General features: G+C 45.0%; 1 protein-coding gene across 1 annotated transcript in view; it reads left to right on the top strand.

The window, feature by feature from the left end:
* Window positions 1-286: 286 nt before the first annotated feature.
* Window positions 287-20,814, top strand: part of klhl29 (kelch like family member 29) — a 133,313-nt gene continuing 112,785 nt past the window's right edge. Inside the window, exons 1-2 of the mRNA XM_077016822.1 lie at window positions 287-545; window positions 7,820-7,888. The gene's annotated coding sequence lies outside the window, so the exon portion shown is untranslated. The remainder of the gene's footprint in view (window positions 546-7,819; window positions 7,889-20,814) is intronic.

Genomic DNA, 20,814 nt, shown 5'->3' on the forward strand with positions numbered 1-20,814 from the left:
GTACCCATACATATGGAAGGGTAATATGAAACGTGTTTCCATAAACGTACGAAACTAACAAATGTGGCGACTTCTAAAGCGTGTGAGCACCCGCTGATAAGCTTATGTAGTCGAAGTAACGACGTAAAACAGGTGAGTGTAGAGCAGACACGAACAGGTAAGCAGTTTGGGTGTAATTCCGTGTGCAGGGCAGCAGGCGGCGCTGATGTGCCCTGTATGCACCGCACAAAGGCGAAAGGGGAGGAGCGGAGCTGGAGTAAAGTATCCGCACGGTGAGTGTGAGGGAGCTTTCGCTCGCATCTCCACATTAGGGCTGGAGAGCGCCGCTCGCGCCCAACAGCATCCGTCAACTCCTCCATCGCGACCAACTCGTCACGGACTGAGGTTGCACGCGCGGAGCGGCACGAGACACCTGATAGATGACACACCTGCACGGAACCTACTAGAACACTTTGTGTCATGCAGTTAGACAACAGCGCGCGCTGAATGAGGGACGCGTCTACATCTGGGAGGAGGAAAACCGCCGAGGCTTGGGTATCTGTGAGGTGAGACTAAAGGCGCCGGTGACAACGGTGAATTACTGTTACTTTGTGCATTTGTGATCATTTGGCCGCGACAAGCATGGCAAACAGATAACACGGCGCGTGCGACGAGAGCCGTAATAGCGCGTGCCGAATGTCCTGCGTTAGTGACGGAGGGAGCTGCGCGTGAGCTCTCCTCTCCAAATGTCATCATAATCGGACGGTGTGCGGCTCCGCTGTTGTGCGCATGCGCTCATCTTCCCACTCGGGATGGAAAAAAAACTTCCTGTTAGGGGTTTTTAAAGCCAAAGCAGTCTGACACCAACGAGCGACTGGACGGATGTGCGTTATCAGAATGGACATCATAGGGGACATGGGTGATCAAAGGTGTCAGCAGTCTTGTGTGGGGGATGTCAGGTCATTGCGCCGTTAAACAGCGCTGTGTGTAAGTCTGAAGTACAGAGGACTGTAGATCACTGTTATAAACCAAAGAGAAACGACAGGGGACAAGATGCAGGCAACGAGTCAGTGTGTTGACTGTTCTTAGACATGTAATTCCCTCACTTTCTGGAGAATAAGTCTCACTTATTCCCTTAAAATAACTCCAGGATAATATTAATGACGTCTCAGTCTTTTATATATTGAACTCAAGTGATACAATTAAGTTCGGCATTTCATCAAAGATGTTACTATGATATATATTACTACCATAATATACTCTACTGTATTATAGATCGGATATCTGGATTTTTAAAAGGATATCTGGAATTTTAAAAGGGCACGTTTTACTTGCCAGACGGAATTTCTTCTAATGAATCAAATACCACAGAGGTATTATGAGGACAAACAACGTCAGTCAAGCTGCGTTTTCTGGTCTGATATTCACCAGTAATATCTACTGCAATTAATTTCACAGTGAAACTGCACTAGATGCAGATGAGCAAATGGAACACAAGATGGCTGGTAATCAGATTTTCTACATACTGTCCATGCTGAAGACACGTCTGATAGAGACGAGAGTAATAGAGACGAGCCTCTCGAATGCCAACTTCTGTTTGAGTGCCAGGTCTGGTCTGTGGCTTTAACAGTACACTGTCAGGAACCCCTTTGTTCTGTCACATTCCCTTATGTTGGTTCACACCCAGACGTACAGGTACAGATGTATAGCTCATGTCTCCGTGGAATTGCAGTCCTGTCATGTTGGCTGAGCGTTCAGGAGCAGTGGGAGAGAGACACCAACACTGATAATATTGGCAAATCTATCAGGCAGCATGGAACATACAGGATTAAAGGCTTATAGCACGGTCATCCCAGAACAGGGCTGGGGACCTGAACCTGTTAAAGTGAGAATCAACTCTGAGCCAGCTAAACACATTCAGGTCGGGAGGGTTGAAGGCACAACGTCTGCTTGCTGGTCCCTGTTGTATAGTGCGGTTTCCCCCTCTGGATTGTCATTCTTATTTTTTTGCTGGTTTTTGATTGACTTGTTGCAAATGTTTAACAATGCTAATTTATGTGTACATTTATTTGTTGATTTATTGCAAATGTTTTTAGAATGTAAATTTATACACACGTCTATAGGCACTGAAATATTAAGATAAAGGTTTTACATAAGTAGGACTGTAAAATATGCAAATGTGACTGACGATGAAGAGAGAAAAAAGAGTGATGCTCAGTTATTCATTCTGTATTTTTTTGTCTGGTAAGGTAGCAAAACTTATGACATTAGCTTCAAAGCTAACCCCAGTGCATAATGGACCATTTTTAAATGTGCCTCTAATAGAACATGTGAAGTCCTTAAACTAGAGGCTCTACCTGTTCATAATGCTCTCTGAGTCTCTCTTTCTGCTATTTTGGGGTGTTCCATCCCAACAGACTGATAGGGGGATGTGTTTGCACATAATTAGACTTGAATCCTAATTATGAAAGACCATTAAGACCCTTAAGACAGGTTTAGGCCAGAGGGGGTAGGACATTCTTGTTTATTCATTGGCCAAGATTCTCAATTGATTCAGGGATTTCCTGTTGTGTAGGGCAGCAATGATACTGGCTTTCTACTTATCCTTGACTATGTTGTATTAATAAAAGATAAAGAGGCATTATGATTTATGTTAAAATAGCAGTAAGCATCTGGCTGCTTGGTCACAGGAGAGTGCTCTGTTTCCTAAAAGCGCTCCAAGGTGACATGAAGCATACCGTGTGCCTTGTAGATGGACTCGGGTGACCAGTAGCTTGTGACTAGAACTCCCCGTGGCTTGGTGCTCCCTGATTCGTCTCCATATATGGACACAGAGGCCCACAAGGGTGCGTTGGCAGCACCAACCCAAGCTAAACAAGCAGGTGAGGGAATGAATTTCCTCCTTTACATGGCAACCGGAATCAGGAATCTCTGGCAAGAGCCGATTGGCGACGGACCACAGCCGCTGTAAATCTGGCTAGCAGTGTATGTGCTGCAGCCAGCTAGTCAGACAAGGCTCGGCGAATACCAGCACCGTGATGAGAGTTAGTATGCAGAATATTCAACCACGGTGACCAAAGCGAAGGGAGTAATATACTTGCTAATGCAGAGAGGGCAGAAGGCTGTGAGTGAACCACATGGTTTGCGAGCTCTTAAGAGGCTGTGTGAACCATTAGTGCCAGTCCCTGCTACCCATATCCTGCCTGACCTTTCACCCTCAACTCCCACTTCATAGAGAGCCTGGAGCCCGCCACACTCAGTTGTGGATGCTATTTCAGATACCATATGAGAGGGAATTTTATCTAGCGGTGAGTCACACTGCACTCAGCCTGTATACTCTGTTAGCAGGTTCTGTCACCTCATCTCTGTGTGCAGCGCAAATCATTATAGTACCATGCATCAGTTGGGTTCTGTTACGACTTCCACATATTGAATATAAATGCCCGTTGTAATTCCAGCCTGTCTTGGACATGACACTGGCGTCGTCATTTAGGATTGGAGTCTGATGTGTGGGAAACAACTCGTCATGGGATAACACGTGTCGGCAGGACACAAAGCAAACAGAGATGGCCGTTCTGTTCTTATCAGAGTGGCAGGTTTTCCTCGGCCACCCTCAAGCCCTGCACCCATGCTGTGGGCCCCCCTCCCAGCTGTGGGCCCCCCCCACCATCTCCTCGTACCTACACTGTGGCAGTGCTGCCTGGCCCTTTTTTGGGATTTTTTCCTCCTCAAATGTCTAAATTTGCTTTGCTTTTTTTGTATTGCACTTCCTGCTTTCTACTGTCCCCTGTGGGATTCTTCAGCAAGTGTCTGGCGTTTCTGGAAGGCGCAGCAAAGCCAGGGCTGTTGCACTCATGGACATTATGTAATAATTTATTTGCCAAGTAAATAATTGAATCAGGCTTCAAGGATAACCGCTCTATCTAGGGCAAAGGAGCGAACTCAGGTGGAAAATCGGGGGGATAATTTATGGTATTCTGCATTGCGTTTGGCCTCTGTGGACCAGTGCCCGGTAGGCTGGAAGCTAGCCACAGCACGCTGCCCTTCTGGGGTCATTCTGGCCATTTAAATATGCTTTAATCTACATGCTCTAACTCAACTACCTGAATATTCATGTAAATAATGGTGTCTAGAGCTTCGGGTGGAGCCCGACTGTGAGAGGATGTGAAGTTCGTCTGCTCTTTGCAGAAAAACCTACTTCAAAGAGAAGCCCCTCACTGTCCTGAGCTGCTGACAGGGACGAAAGCACAAAGCAGAGAAACAGATTGGAAAATGACCAGGCACAAATGTATTTCGCAGACAAGCCACCAAAACAGAACTTCCTTACGAACGACATGTCGTTTGATGAACGGCAGAGATTTTTATCTGCCTAATTTATTTTGCATGGGGATTTGTTTCTGGATAATACCCGTGCTCATGTGACAAATGAAAACATGACTGACAAAATTTAACATGATCAAGAGCTATAAAAATGAGTTACCCCCATAATCCTGGGATATGCAATACCAACAGAGACTGCTTAGATATAGCTGCATGCTGTTGATTTTGTGCAATAATTTACCATACAGTTATTTACATTAATAGCATAGATTTGTTTACATGTTAAATGTTTTAGAACTGGTATGGTAATGAATAATAAATACATTAGGGCATACTCGTAACTGTACTATATTAATTGGTACTTTTCAAAATTAAATAATCGTAAAAACCTAAATCTTGGTTGATTAATCTTAAGTCAGTGATTTCCAATATGATTATTAGAAAAGTGATTTAATGTAGTCATAATATTACAATAATATTATAATTTAACACTGGTATGGTAATGTGTACTAAATACATTAAGTCATACTGGTATGTGTTTTTTAAATTTAAATAGAGACCTAAATCTTGGTTGTTCAATCTCAGTTGAGTGTCAGAAAAGCGACAAGTGTAGTGTAGTCATAATATTGCAATATTGCTCACTCATGCAGATATAGTGTGGTTGGGCAAAACGTGCATACATATGCAACATGGTAATATTACCCCATGGAAATATTAATCTTATGACTTGCAATGCATCTCCTTCCAAAAATAATTCTGCTTCAGGCAGGATCCCACCTGTGTCTGCTGGTGCCATCACCACGGAGAGTTTGAGCACTGTGGCTGAGAAAATTGCATGTTGCTACCTTCGTTTGGAAGTGCTAGTGGCACACGTGGAAAAACACGAGACGTCCGCCGGTGTTAGTAGGTGGCCGTTGAAATTAAAGTGGTGTGAAGTAGCAGGAGCCCCCGGACTGTGAGCTGCGTGGGAGTGGACGTTCCCGCCCACAGCGGGCTGCTCCAATAGGAGCTGAGGCCACCCTAATTGTTCCTGAAATGTCCCACCAATAGAAAAGAAAGCAGGGAATTATATGACTGGGGAAAATGGATGGCTTCCATGGAAACAGAGCCAAAAATGTTTGATCATTTTGCACTTACTACTGGCTGCCTGACAGCTGTTTGGACGTCTTACTTTCTCTATGGATATGAATAGTTTTGACATTTAATTCCATGATTAAAGTATTGTTAAAAATTGTAGAAATGGACAGCAGAAATGTGAAGCCTGTGTTGCGTGGTGTGTGGGCCAGCAGGCCAGCCTGTTACTCCGTGTGCCCACTTCATGTACCCCAGCGAAAAGCACCCTTCCGTGGCCTTGAGTCAGCATGATCTCAACATGGTTTACGCTTACTCAGCATCTGTGTAAAAATGAACTCAACGCAGTCCCATTCAGCAGAAACCTATTTATACAAATACCAAAACAAATGCTAAGCAAATTTCATGTTTTACATAACTGATTACAAAGTTATTAATTTTGATTTTAATACTCAAAATAATCATATTAATTTGTTAATCAATGTTCAAGTTCAAATTGATATATACTATAGAAAATATCTACTCTATACTTAACATAGAATAAAAATTAGAAATGAAATATTTATGTTATGACCACATCGATTCCAGTATTTTTTCATGTGAATGTATTTGTTGTATCTTTTTTCATTCGCAAACTATAAAATTGAATATTTTGGATATACGTGAATATTTTTAATGGATGAATTTAAGTTTTGTCATTAGTTTCAGGTAAAATATGCCAGTGGATTTTGCATTTAAATATTTCACTATTGTTTGGGTAAAGAGCCCATTCTCCTCTAAGCAGTTAGAACTGGAGTCAGAGTGAAACACGGTAGCACATTATTAATGATTTGGCTTTATCTCAAGGCCTGTAATTGGTCTCTGGTGATCACCACATATTTTGATTAAGAAACGCCATTAAAACTGATGTCTTATGTCTGCATACCCATTCATCAACTAGATTGTTTTTATCAACTGATAATTACAAAAAAAGATTCCTAGCTTGAGTTTGTCTTGACAGGTAAAACATATAGTACATATAGTACACAGGTATTGTGTCCATAATCCTAGAGTTAGCTTATATTTATATTCAAATAAACTCTGTGCAATAGGTTTGAATATACCAAGGCAGGTTTAATTAAGAAACATCATACTATTTGCAGATAGCTCAGTTGAACATTATGTTTAAAAAAAGACGTGACTTGATTTTGGTTTTTGCTTTTCTCTATTACTCTTTCACAATTAAAGATAATCTATTAATGCACTTTTCATTCTATTATATCTTTCATTGACTTGGGATGAAAGGCGTCATCCGTAGACAATGTGCAGACAGTCCTGCAGACAGAGTGGACCTGCAGAAGTGAGAATCAATGAGAGAGTGAATTATCCTGGGTGGAATAATAGGAAAACATCCCTCATTTCAAGTAAACATTTTTCTCGTTATTGCTGATTGAAGTATGTTTGTGCGAATAAGGCAGGTGTAATGTGTGAAATAAGCAAACATGAGACAGCCAGGACAGGAACCCTCATGTCTGGACTCGACATGACCAGATTAATACCACTCTCCTCTGCATCTAAAAGCAATTAAAGAGGGTGGGATTGCATTGGGAACCTTATTAGACAAAAAAGAAGAAGAAGAGCATATTGTCCTTTGTTTGTGCAGACCACATTGACGAGTACTTAAAATAGGCTCCTCCCCCTTTCAGTCCTGTGGCTCTGTGTATGGTTGTAAAGTGACATAATGTCAGCGATGATTTTGCTTCTCGTTTACATGTGCTGACACAGTGTTGGTAATAATTTTATAGGCACCAAATGACTCTTTTGTATGTGTACGAGAATCCTGAATAGACTCAATTGCTCTACTTTATTAGACAGTGGCAATTTTATTGTGGGAGTTTTGCCATTGAAACAGGTTTACACCGATATTTATGTGATTATCTTCAATACTGAAATGTGCATTGGTATATTTCCAATATTTAGCATTGAATGCAGTATAACAGGTTACCACAAGGGTCTGTACAGTTGGATTTAGATTTGCTGTGTGGAATAACAGGAGAGTCTTTCTTTGCTTTGGACAAGAGTGCTGTGTCACCTCACTGTACACCTACACTACTACAAAAACCAGAAATGACCAAAAATGCTGTCATTTCATTGGAAGTTTTTTTTCTTCAAGATAATGTACCCCTTGGCTGTTGCTTTGATAATTGGTAGGTACTCTTAGCAGAGCACCATGCCTGTATCTATTAGCACTGGAGTGTGTGTGTGTTCCCTGAACCCAAACCCTAGGATCTCTGTTCTACCAGGACAGCCACAGGAACACTGTTAGTGCAGTGGACCATCTGTAGAACCTTCCAGTAAAAAGTGATGGTATATCAGTGAACGCTTGGTGTTCTCCTGTCCACGATCCATCCTGCTTCTTCCTTCTCTCCCGTACTTCTCTGCTTTAAGCCTGTTGTTTCTATTGTTGCAGGACCACCTGACTATACTCAGAAGATCTCATTAGACTGTGATGAGCATCACCATCTTCCACAGACCCCAGGTAACACGTTGTTTCAAATAACCTTTTTGCCCTTAGCAAGACTTGTTTTTAATTGAATACTAGTGTGTTATTGGTCTCTGTTTTTATATAAATGTTTACACACACACACAAACACACACACACACACACACACACACACACACACACACACACACACACACATACATATACATATATATAAATATATAACCTGTGGGAGTGGAACCCATTATTGGGAGTTTTACCCCCATAAAGTAAGTATAACAGTAAATATCAAACCCCAAGTGTAAACCTTTGTGAAAAACTTCTGTGTCTGGAGGTGTCGTTTGTCTGCATATATAATCGTACATTATTACATGAACGTTATTTTGGATTTGTCTCACTCTTCTAAAATAGCAGCGGTTGTCTCTCCCTTCCATTCACCGCTCATGCATTCACGTGCACACACACACCAACACACTGATTAAGACATCTCAGACCTGGGTGGGAGTGGGTTGTGTAGTCTCATGGTCATGGTGGGCCCCTGGGGAGGAGGAGGGGTGGGGTGGGATTTCTCCCAGCAGGGGTCACACCGGGCCCTCACCCATGTGCCATTGAGCCTAATACGTGTGAAAGAGGTCCAGTCACAGGACACCATGATCAGGCACAGAGCGCCGGTCTGGTAAAGGGCTGTTTGAGACTTTAATGTAAACACCATCTGAGACAATAGGAAGCACAGGAATACGTTTCTTCTAGGTTTAGACATCATTACATTTAGACTTTGCAGTACTAGTGATCTATCACTGCCAGGATCTAGTTGCAGTGCTCATGGATCGAGTAATCAGCGCATGATGGATCCAGCGGGTCATCTTTGGTTCAACACTGAGCTCCTTGAATGTACCACCAAATCTCCATTGTCTTTTTTGTTGCACAAAATGCAGACTAATATTTCAGATACTTATGAGGGGAACATCATTTGGAGATATAACATTTTCCTGGATGTTTTATTCGGGCTAATATCTTTTCTTTTGTACATTTTAGCTCAGGATTTTGTTATACATGAAAGACTAATACACAGTTGCATTCTATATTTTACAAGCCACAATGAACAGGTTTTTCAGATTACTTTCAATGAAATATGACGAATAAAACTCATTAAACAGGGGAGATCAGACTAGGGGAACATAGGCACAATTATTGACGTGTTTACTGTGAATTTCAAAGAGGAAATGCGGGATTTACTTTTTTGCTGATTATGATATCTGCAGAACACATCCAGTGTCAATGAGAACAATAAGAGGCTTCATTTCACTGCTTAACCTTAACATCTCCTTAACCTTAACATCTCCTTAACCAAACTGCTTTGTTGCAATGCAAAAAAATATGCTATCTGAAGACTTTCAAATCTGCAGTCAGTGTATTCATGCAGCTGAACACTCAAATCTGCAGTCAGTGTATTCATGCAGCTGAACACTCAAATCTGCAGTCAGTGTATTCATGCAGCTGAACACTCAAATCTGCAGTCAGTGTATTCATGCAGCTGAACACTCAAATCGGCATTCAGTGTATTCATGCAGCTGAACACTCTCGAGTCTGCAGACTTTACCAGTGATATCTGGTGCTGTTCTGACTGTCTCTAGCCGTTATCGTGACCTCATGTTGTGTTTGTGCTGATCTACAGCAAAGTGCCGTTTTTTTTTACTGAGGGGAATCTGCAGAGGAACACACAGTCAGTGATCTCTAGACTCCGTGATGGGGGAGGTACTGGTGCATTTACTGAGAGCCACAAAGCTAGCTTCACTGATCCAGGAACTGTAGCAATCGCTCCTGTCCAGACAGGGTGGATTAGCCATCGCCAAGAGCAGAAGAGCTACAGCCGGGTGCAGTTCTGTGATACTATCTGGCAGGCACCATCTAACAGATTTGCATGGCAGTTAACAACGTTTTGCCTATCATAGATTTGCCTGATGACGTTTCTTCCACAACCATTCTGTATCTGTTTGAGCAGTCAAGCATTAATCTCATTTACAGCTCAAGGCTTGTCATGTTGATAAACTTTAGCTAGAATAAATACATTCAGATACAGTCAGATACATTTTTAATTGTAATGGGAATAGGCTAAAGTTAAGGTGGTCAGACATTGGGTTTTACAGTAAGACAGTCCAGTTTGCTAGTTGGTAAGCAAAACTATTTGTATTACAGATTTTTAGTTCAAGTTGGTCAACCCTGATAACTAGCTAGAGAGGTTATGGTTTTAATTGTGTGTGATATAATACCGTATCCTGTGATATCCTGTCGTACCCTGTTTTTCCTCCTTTTGGGGATAAAATGTAATAATGCGTGGAACAGTTAGTAGGGTGCCACCATACCAATGGTGTGCGCTACGCTTTATAACCCTGCTGAAAATGAATGAAGATGCCAGTTCTATCTTTTTTTTTGCTTCACATTGCTGCTGTGTGAAACCTCTTAAAAGTATCTTGTGAATTTCTTTAGTTGCAAGAGTCTTTCTTTGCTATTTTTTATTTTAGAATCCAACATTCTCTTCCAATATATTTTTTATTGTTCTTATGAAACCTTGTTAGGGCTGTAGACTATAGACTATGGCCAAGCACTCAGTTCCAGCGTAACATTTAACGTTCAGGTCACTGGATTCCTTTGACTGAGTTGTTTGTCTGGTCCCATGTGTCTCACGTGTCTTGACGTGGCTGACGTGGAGCGGTGCGGTACGTTACCGTAGAGATGGGGGAGGGGGGGCATAATACACCGACTGACGGAGAACTGTAGATGAGCTGTGAGAAGGTTACCGTTTCTTCACTAAATGTCACAGCGTTCGGAAACTTTAGAAACAGAGTCACCTCTACTGACACCGAATGCTTAGACTGCACCCGTCTTCTCCTGTTTTATGGATGACGAGGTGAAAGATCTCGTGCCCTGGGGAACACACGATCCCTCCGTGCTGGTGCCTTTGGCACTGAAGGAGCTGCAGGACTGTGGGGAAGGTAACACTGAGAGGAGCTGATGCTGGATTGTTTTTGGTCAAAAGGTCAGTTGAACGATGCCTCTAGGACTAAATATGTTGGGATCATGACAGACGTAACCTTTGCTTGTTTGTTTGGGTCTGCACTGATAAACATGTGTTTTTGCTGCATCAAGCAATTTTTTGGAGATTTTGAAAAACGGTGAAAATTCTATTTGAAATATCTATTTTTTTATTTGATGGAGCATTTCTTTGATGTGTATATATCTATCCCTCTCTCTCTTTCTCTCTGTCTCTCTCTAGATAGATAGATAGATAGATAGATAGATAGATAGATAAAAAAGAGAAATGGAGAGAAGAGAGAGAGAGGAAAAAGAAAAGATTCAGAGTTTGCCTTTATAGCCTAAAGCAGCTGAAGGTTCACAGAATGAGTCAGCTTGTCATCACGAGCCAAACGAATAAGAAACCTCTGGCCCAGCTCAGCCTCAGGAGAAGGCTCCTCTTCGACCGCCTTCTGACAGGTAACATCTCAAACAGCGGCGCTGACACCTGCTTGCCAGTCAGGCAGGTCTGCTTCTGTCCTCCCTGCTGATATCGCTCAACTCCTCACTCCCCATGTTTACCTACCCAGAATGCATCACTGTGTTTGGAGTTTACAGAACAAAGACCCCTCCGCAGTACAATATCACATACGGAAGTGTATAACTGTCATATATAAACATTGAGGTGTTTGGAAAAAATAATATTTCAATAAAAGTCAGAGCTCTCTGACAGGGAGTGCGTATGTGTGCTGTAAATGTGTTTTCTGCTAATTAGTAGAGAAACTGCAATACAAGATTCAGGCAGGTGTATTTTGGTGTTCTACACACACATGCAGTACATGACGAGAGGGGATGTGTCCTGGATTTACACAAAAAGCTCGAGGACCCTTCTTCTAATCTTTGGATATTCTCCATATATATTGCTTCTGAAATATATGTCGTATTTGCAGAGTGGCCACAATGTGATGTGACGATTCCAACAGGCCTATTGTGAATACAGTGTAGGTTTACTCCTGCCATAGAAACAGTAGAGGGAACATTTAAGTGTAATGTTCCTCATATTGGTTAGTTAGAGCTCCTGTACATGTAATTTTGTCCTGCGTGTGTTTGTCGATGCTTCAGCCTCCTCTGGGTGTTTCTTACCTTCTGCAGAGGTAATGTTTATATTGGAGGTCGTGGATCATTTTCCAAAGTGTGTCTGAAGTGTAAAAATTTGGTTTTGCTTTGCGTGCAAAAGCACGTTTAAATGAGCAAGGAAACTGGGTCCAAACCCACACTGGAAAGATCTCGAACCAAGGCTCATGGAAACATCACCCGGATGGTTTAGATTCCTCCGGCATACACATACATCACTCTGCTAAGACCATGATGGCTTTATTGAGTTCTGGTCCCCGATGATCAAAGTTGCGACCCAGTTTACAAATTCCCAGCAGAGCTAAGGAGTGTATAACTGTGTAAAATGACTGCACAGATCATTGGGAACTTTGATATTATACTGGGCACCTCGTGCATAATGCTCAAAATGTAAAATATTGTCAATGATTCATAGTCGCTGCTTCTGCTGTGGTGAAGCTGCTGCTTCACAGGAGGAGAGAAACTGCGGTATGTCAGTGGCTCATCTGTGGCATTGCTGTGGGGAGTTGAAGCTTTGGGGTTAAGGTTAGCGGCTGTATTTGTTTTTATCGTTCTCTCTCGCTTGTCTCCATGGGGGGGGGGGGGGGGGGGGGGGGGCGTTTGGGATGGACATGCATTAGCTGTGTCTGCAGTTCCATTAAAGAGATTCCATGGAGATTTACAGGCAGCATGTGCTACACAGATGTCAAGCACATGCTATACGGTTGGAAGTGCTAGTGTCTGACCTGCGAGGACGCATTCCTGAGGTGTGTGTGCCGTTTCACTGTATATCACGTTTGACCCTTCACCTAGTCCGTTTGTGGTCTTGAAGCGTATTACTAGGTGTAAAATGATTAACTCCTGCCTTTCCAGTAACTGTGGAAGTGAGCACTCCTGTAGGAATAATCATTATTTCGTGCCTCTACTTTTGCACATTGAGTAAGAAGTAGCTCGTGTAGTGTAACCGTGCTGCTTTTTAAGGGAAACATCAGAAGCCATTCTGGTGTCCATATTGCATGAGACACTGTGTGCATGTCATATGTCAAGGCATAACCCCTTTATGTCTGTCATCGTTGTCTTCTCTGGGGTCCCTTCAAGAGCTGACCTTATTTAATCCAATATAATAGGTTAAGATAGTAGGCCGTTACCTTATTTGTCTTCCATGGAAACCATTAGAGGGATTGCGGGGACTCAGTGAATGAGGACAGCGGAGTGGTGAGTGGGACACAGATGGATGGACAGGCCAGTGCTGCACTGCTACTGCAGACAGGCGCGCTTTGCTCAGCTTAAATCATCTCTGACAAATCCGCCTTCATCTCATTTAGATATACGACGGTTGTCCTTGGGGGCCGCTGTAAAGTATACGTTCCCCTTAATCTGATTCACGGCGTTCAGTGGCGTGAGGGGCTGTGGAGTCGTGTGTCCCCCCCCAGGCTGGGAGGCAGGAGCTGGTGGCTGTCGGGGGTTGTGTGGGGCTGAGTGGTGGGTAGTGCCTTAGGAGGTGCACCTGCCTCTGTTTATCCTGGAGGTGGGGAGTGCTGGGAGCTGGTGGAGGTAGCTGGGGGGGCCGTGGGAGGTTGCTGTTAGGATCTGATGGGGGGGGGGGGTTGTGTGCTTGGGTGGGGTTGGGGGCTCAGTTGGGTTTGGGTGCTTGGGTGGGTTTGGGGGTTCGTGTGGGGTTAGATGCTCGGGTGGGGTTGGGGGTTCAGGTGCTGGTTGGGGGCTCGGGTGGGGTTGGGGGTTTGGGTGCTGGTTGGGGTTTCGGGTGGGGTTGGGTGCTCGGGTGGGGTTGGGGGTTTGGGTGCTGGTGTGGGGTTGGGTGCTCGGGTGGGGTTGGGGGTTTGGGTGGGGTTGGGTCCTCGGGTGGGGTTGGGGGTTTGGGTGCTGGTGTGGGGTTGGGGTGGGGTTGGGTGCTCGGGTGGGGTTGGGGGTTCAGGTGCTGGTTGGGGGCTCGGGTGGGGTTGGGGGTTTGGGTGCTGGTTGGGGTTTCGGGTGGGGTTGGGGGTTTGGGTATTGGTAAGGGTGGGGTTGGGGTTGGGGTGGGGTTGGGTGCTCGGGTGGGGTTGGGGGTTTGGGTGCTGGTGTGGGGTTGGGTGCTCGGGTGGGGTTGGGGGTTTGGGTGCTGGTGTGGGGTTGGGGTGGGGTTGGGTGCTCGGGTTGGGTTGGGGGTTTGGGTGGGGTTGGGTGCTCGGGTGGGGTTGGGGGTTTTGATCCTGGTTGGGGGTTCGTGTGCTGGTTAGGGGTTCGGGTGGGGTTGGAGATTTAGCCAGGCAGGTATTGCTGGTCTGTAGGTGTGCCTGCTCGCCTCTGTCAGACTACCAGCCTCTGTTCAGCATGCAGCCATTTTTACGGCTCTTTCCATGTGCGGTCAAACACAGACATGGTTCTGAAACAAATGCTACTAACTGGTTGGGAGTTGTGAGGCAGCACTGAGAGGTCTTTGTCCTTCACCATCGGCTGCATCTGTCAGACGTCTCTAAATGTTTAGCAGGGCAGTGGAAACTGAAGCGAGTTCCATTGAAACATCTTCCATGTATTTCTGGACTTCATAAATCTTCCAGTCTGAGAAACTCTTCTACCATTTTGATAATGACATATTTTGTTTTGGCTCTGAAAAAAAATCAATATATCCCAGGAGTATGAGAGAGTTTAATATCTCTGTCAGGTAAGGAGTCTGTGATGGTTGTCATTTCACCTAATTACTGATATATCTCAGAGAGTAGAGCTGAGAGCTCTTTGCCCCCTGATCTCCTCTCTTTCCTAGCTACTGGAAAGTATAATGAAGTCCTTCTCTCAAAAAAATCATTCTCTGAATCCTTGCAGACATAATTACCATATTCACAACTATCATGTTCAGACAACTTCACAGGTCTTTAATTTTGCATCTCATGTCAGATTGATTTCCTGTTCCCCTTAGAAATTCTGAATGAATGCTCTCAGCCGTCTCGTAGACCTGCTAAAGTCTGGCCCGTGTGCTGCTGCCTCGTCAGTCTGCCACTTATTTATGGCCATTCTCTGGCCATTTTCCACTGTAATGCGAGGGGTGAGTGGGCGTGAGGGGTGGAGCTTGATTATGTAGGCCTGGTTCTCGGGTGGATCGGCGTGTTTCCATCTCCTGGTTAATGGGTTGTGGGTGGCGGTTGTGGCGTGTGAGACACGCCCCCGTGGGGCCTAGCGGCTGCCATGCGTCTCTGTGACCGAGAGCTAAACAGCTGGGGAAGCCATTAGGTAAAGCCATCCTGCAGGTCCACATTCCATCTTTCAGTCCAGGCCCAGGTGCTGAAAGGCCTTGGTCCTTCCAGCCAGGAGCAGGCGCTGTCCCCCCCCCCCCCCCCCCCCCCCCCCCCCCCGGCCACTTCGACGCACACCGTCGAGGACGTCCAGGCTTCACGTTTACAACTTAACATCCATCACAGGACACGGGGGTGAACGCACCTTTTACTGTCACAGGTCTCGAGCCCATAGGAGTAAGAGGGTGTGTAAGATAGGCGTGGTGCAGGGTGCCGGACTCAGGACCTGCCCTTTCATTCCTCTCTGCCTCTGTCCAGAGACCCCAAACATGGCCTAGTCCAATTTCGATCCCTGATCCCCAGTCCAGGCTCTTTGGGGCACTGGGGATGACACCAACGATCCGATTTTGCTTCCGTGCCTCTCTCTCATCTCTTGGCCCGCTATGCGTCGTGTCTTCAACGCTGGGGCTTTTTTCCCGCCCGTGTCTTGCAGCTACATTTCTCAGCGGCTCTTTCAGTCTCCGAGCACCATCTGTGCTGGGAAAAAAAAAAAAAAAAAAAAACTTGCCGTGTTTTCATCGCACTCCACGTTCTATTCAGATCCCGGCAGCAGGCAATCAGCCTCGATGCTGCCGGCACGTGCACCCAGAACCTGAATTTGAGAGTCAAATTTCTTTCCAGATCCCACTTGTGAACAAAGTGCAAGATGGAATTTGTCGACTGAGTATTTCGCCTCTCCTCCTGGCTTGCAGCTAGGGCTAGCTTTCCAAACTGCACTTGACAACAAGAAGAAGATCTATGCACGATGAAATGCCTTTTTTGTGGCTTATATATACACATATGCAGCACAAATGGTCTCTTTACATGCTGCGGTGTTCTTGTGAGCTGGAGTGAGAGCACAGGGTCAGTATTTGTACAGTGGGTTCAGAACTTTCCTACAGGGCCCAACAGTGGTTACATGGCGCAACTGGGATTCAAACCCACAACCTTCTAATTAAGCACTTAAAGGGCTACATGCTAGGCTCCAGATACATGTGCATGTACTGGCAGTGATCTAAAACTATCTTTTATAGTTTATCGAAGAGCTATCTTTGATTTTTCAATGTGCTCCTCCGTGGAAATCGGGAATAAACAGAACCCAAAATACAGCCCTTGCTCTAAGTCCTTGTTCTACGATGCTGTCTACACATTCACGTTAACATGCACGTTGAGTTGGGGATGCTCTGTACATTGTTTTGCAGCAGTCATGCTGTTGATTACTGGCTCAGTCATTGACATTTTTAAAAGGTACTCTCTGTGATTTATAATTAGCAAAATGGTCACCCTGCTACCTGCTTGGCCGTGAAAGATGCAACCCTGAATAGTAAACAAAAAAGCTAACAGCAAAATATCATGCTGTAAAACTCTAATTACTTGTTGATTGCACTATTGTTGTTTATGAACAGTGGAGCCAACCTCATATATATGCTCCATGTGGTTGCTCTGATATTGCCAGGCATTTAAAAAGGAACTTTCATCAGTAATAAATTCCTGTGAATTAACCTAAACAAATTGGCTTTAAACCCACAGAATGCAGTTTTAATAGCATAAAGACATATCGTTTCAGGGAGCCATCACCTGTCTTTTGTAAAGCGTGTGTTAAGTATGGAGCTTTATCCCAGGTCTGACTCAAGTGTTGTATCTGGAAGCTGGCCACTTGTTCCTCAGTCTGGCTACATGGCTTAACATGCAGGCCGCACAGTTCACTCATCACACGGGCATTTATAGCCCGTTCGTAATCAATAATTCCTATAGATTACATATCTTCTTCTCACTGATTGTTGGCAGTGTAAATTATGCCTACTTGGATAATGACTTTTATCATTCTAACTTTAGAGTGTTAATCTTTCATCTGAGAGCCGGCGCTGGACTCTGATGACTGTATTTAAGAGAAAGGACAGAAGGTGTAAAATGTCAGATTTGGCTTTTAACATTTCACAATTGTGGAATTAGAATCAGCAGGTTGCTTTCACGGCTGAGATGTGCATTTCTTCTTGGGGGGGGAGGGGGGCTGTCGTAGCACATGGCGGTTTTTAAAGAAACGAGATAGTGTCTAACACAGAGGTTGACTGGTGGCTCCCCTGAAATATGATCATCTATGAAGTTCTAGCAGGGCAGACATGATGAGATCAGAGTCATGTGGACCCATGGAAACATGGGGTTTCATACTGAGATCAAACCTCTCCAGCAGATTCACTAATGTGTGTAAAACGGTCTGTAGTGCAGGAAGGCGAGGACACGCATTTTATTCCCATCTGCGCCATAATTATTGATGCAGGGTCTCCAGTGACATTTTCAGATTCAATTGAAACATGTCGGGACTCATTATTGATTAGGGCTGTATTAGCAGGCCCGTGTGGTCGCTCCTGAAGTCTGTATCGTGTTCTGTGGAGAGGGCAGCAGTGTGGAACTCATTAGATCACAAGAGTGTGTGCATCAGTGTATGCCCTGGTGGAAGGCAGGATTGCATAAAATGAGTGGATTGGACAGTCATTACACATGCGTGTATAAATTGTGCATGATACATCAACAGATTGAGCTGTGTTACATCCACACGTTGCTCTGTGGCAGGTGAGCTGTGAGTCTGATCTGATGGAGTTGTGTGCAGTCTGTCCAGTGTATTAGGAGGAATAACAAGGCTCGTGTCATATCTCAGCTTTAAGTGCGTTAATCCGCATTTGGGTTCTCTGCATATGTGACAATTTTTAGAAGTTGCATCACTGTGAATTCTTTACAGATCACAGATATGTTGATTATATTCGGCCAGATTGTACTGGCTGGTTGTTTTTCTTTGTGTTTGTTTTATTTTATCATCCATTTGTTTATCCTCTGAAGTAAGTTAAAATGCTGTTCATGTGCGTGCATTATTGCGTTCAGCCAGGTGAGATTAAAGTGATGTTGTCCTCCTCAGTCTTCATTTGTGTGTTATAAACTGTTATAGCAACTGTCGCACGACACTCACTGTGCTCCTCTCTCGTTCTTCTCTGACAGTGACAGTGCAATTAGTGCAGGAGATGTTGCTATTGCACCATATGTTGCTCTCCGAGTAGCTGGTCTGGGTAACATTGCATGGGCGTCGTTTCCAGATTGGGTCTCCGGCCGCACCAGGTGCCTCTTACTCCAGGCAGCTCTGCCCGCCCTCCTCCTCCTCCTGTAATCTCATCAGTCTTCTCATATTTTATGAACTCGTCTCTGGCATTTTTAACCTTTAATAGCCAGCGAGACCGAGGAGACCGTGGGGGGAGCATCTCATATTCAGACAGGTGCTGGTGAGAAATAATAAGGACGTGAGAAAGAGTTGTAGGCGCTTTAACGAAAAAAGGCGCAGAGAAGACACGCCTCCCCACACCGGCCTCGTTGTCTTCGTGGCCTGTTCCACACGCTGGGTAAAACGATTAGGGAGGGGAGCTCAGAGGTGTTGCTCCAATACGATTACGGCTGTTCTTCATTAACACTAATTGCAATTATGCAGGCGTAATGCTTTCCTCTTAACGGCGCGTCCTCGATGTCTTCTGACGTGAGCGTTTTCAGCGCTGGAGTCGGAGTCTCTCAGACGGTCTCCGATGTGTTGAGCTTAGCAGAAGTAATCCGGCTGGCGGAGAGAGAGAGAGAGAGGGGGGGGGGCAGGCTTACAGGATGCTGCGATTCAGACAAACTGTCAGCAATCGATAAACCTCAAATCTGCTGTTAGTGCAGCGTGGGCGAGCGCAAAGGTTAGCTGCTCTTCAAACTCCCCAACATAAGTTACAAAGCTCACTGCTCCGGGTGTAGATGCACACACGTGTAGCACACTGCCCCGGGTCTGCATGGATTTGTGGGTATTATGCTGATTGCATTAATGGATTCCGGTACAAATGTGGCTCTGCTGTTTCCATGAGTAATGGAAGGTTTTGTCCTTCAAACTGCAGCTAATCTGGAGATGAGGTAATAACTTACAACTATTCCTTTGAACAACAGCGCGCACTAAGCAGGCTTAAACGGTGATTACGTGCTAAGCGCTAGTCCTACATTATGGATAATGAGGACAAGAAAATATAACGTTTCTGCGTGTAGCAGAACGTCACCTCCTCCTCCTCCATCTGTTTCAGCCCAGGCTTTGACCCCCTGTCTGTGCGCCTCCGTCTCTGCCCACACATCTCCAGTTTTGCTCCGTGTGTCCGCAACGCACTTCATGCCGCCCACCCGGCAATTAAACACAGCCCAGCGCTCTCACGCATCACCACGGCCGCCGGGCCGAGTTCGGAGCCCAGCGTCTGCGATGCGGGACTGTGCATAGCATGGTTCTACCTGGGGCAGTAGAAGTGGCAGAGGGGGGGGATGGGGGGATGCAGGAGATCAGGCCTTGAAGAAGGACCCCATCTCAAAGAAGTAGAGAGAGAGAGAGAGAGAGAGAGAGAGAGAGAGAGAGAGAGAGAGAGAGAGAGAGAGAGAGAGAGAGAGAGAGAGAGAGAGAGAGAGAGAGAGAGAGAGAGAGAGAGAGAGAGGGATTGTAGGTATGCAGCAGGCGAGCTATGAGCAGATGTAAGCTCTGGGATTGGTGGTATGTAAAGCTAGTATGTGTTACATTCGTTGCTATGCTGGCCAATCCCAGAGGGCGTAGAGCTCCAGGGGCCGCCGTATCACAGCAGCAGCTGTCTGATTGGCCCATTACTTCAGTACTGCGAGCTGGTGCATTAATGTTTATTTGTTTGCTGTAATGACCCATTATATTTATTCCCTAATCAAATCAGTGATTTGTGTTAGACTTGGGAAATTGAATGTGGACTCATACCCAGTTCATAAAGGAGGAATACTCACCAAATGAACACTAATATGATATTGATGGAAAAGTGATGTTACATTTCCACGCGGATATTAACTGCATGCTTTATATATGCTGAAAGGCTCAAAGTGACGTGTTGTGCTGCAGATTGGCCCATTCGCTTTCTTCTGCAGTTCTGCGGGGTCCTAAACGTTCCTCTAGTCATATTGGACCATCCGTGGGTGCTCACTGATATCTGCACATGTCTCGTAGTGTTTCATTATTGAATCAGAGACTGTGGCTCCCTGAGACAGTGATGGGATGTGTCAGGTAGGACGTGGCTCCACTGAGGCGGTTGCCGTAGCGCTACCTCTGTGAATCGTCATGGTGATCGTGACATGCGCTCCATCAGATTGCGCCTCAGTGGGCCCATCTGGCCCTGGCGGTTGGGTGGGTGGGGGGGGGGGGCGTTTGTTGGGCTGTGTGGAGACCAGTTGTGTTACTGCACGTCTTCGTGGATGATAATTGGCTTTAATGAACTATTTTTTGCCACAGCAGAATAAGGTGTTTTATTACTGTTATTTTAACGCTGTCAGGTCTATGACTTCACCTGCTATTTTAGCAAATTGCACAATTAAATGTGTTTGTGAGATCAGGGTTTGAATTTACCCCTGAACCATATTTTTGTCCCTATGTGTGTCCCTATGTAGTGCAATCTTCTTTCCATCTAATTTGTGGTTCTTTCATACACACACACACACACACACACACACACACACACACACACACACACACACACATGCACATACATACACCCCTACTCATAA

The sequence above is a fragment of the Brachyhypopomus gauderio genome, chromosome 9, assembly GCF_052324685.1.
Source record: "Brachyhypopomus gauderio isolate BG-103 chromosome 9, BGAUD_0.2, whole genome shotgun sequence".
Classification (NCBI taxonomy): Eukaryota; Metazoa; Chordata; class Actinopteri; order Gymnotiformes; family Hypopomidae; genus Brachyhypopomus; species Brachyhypopomus gauderio.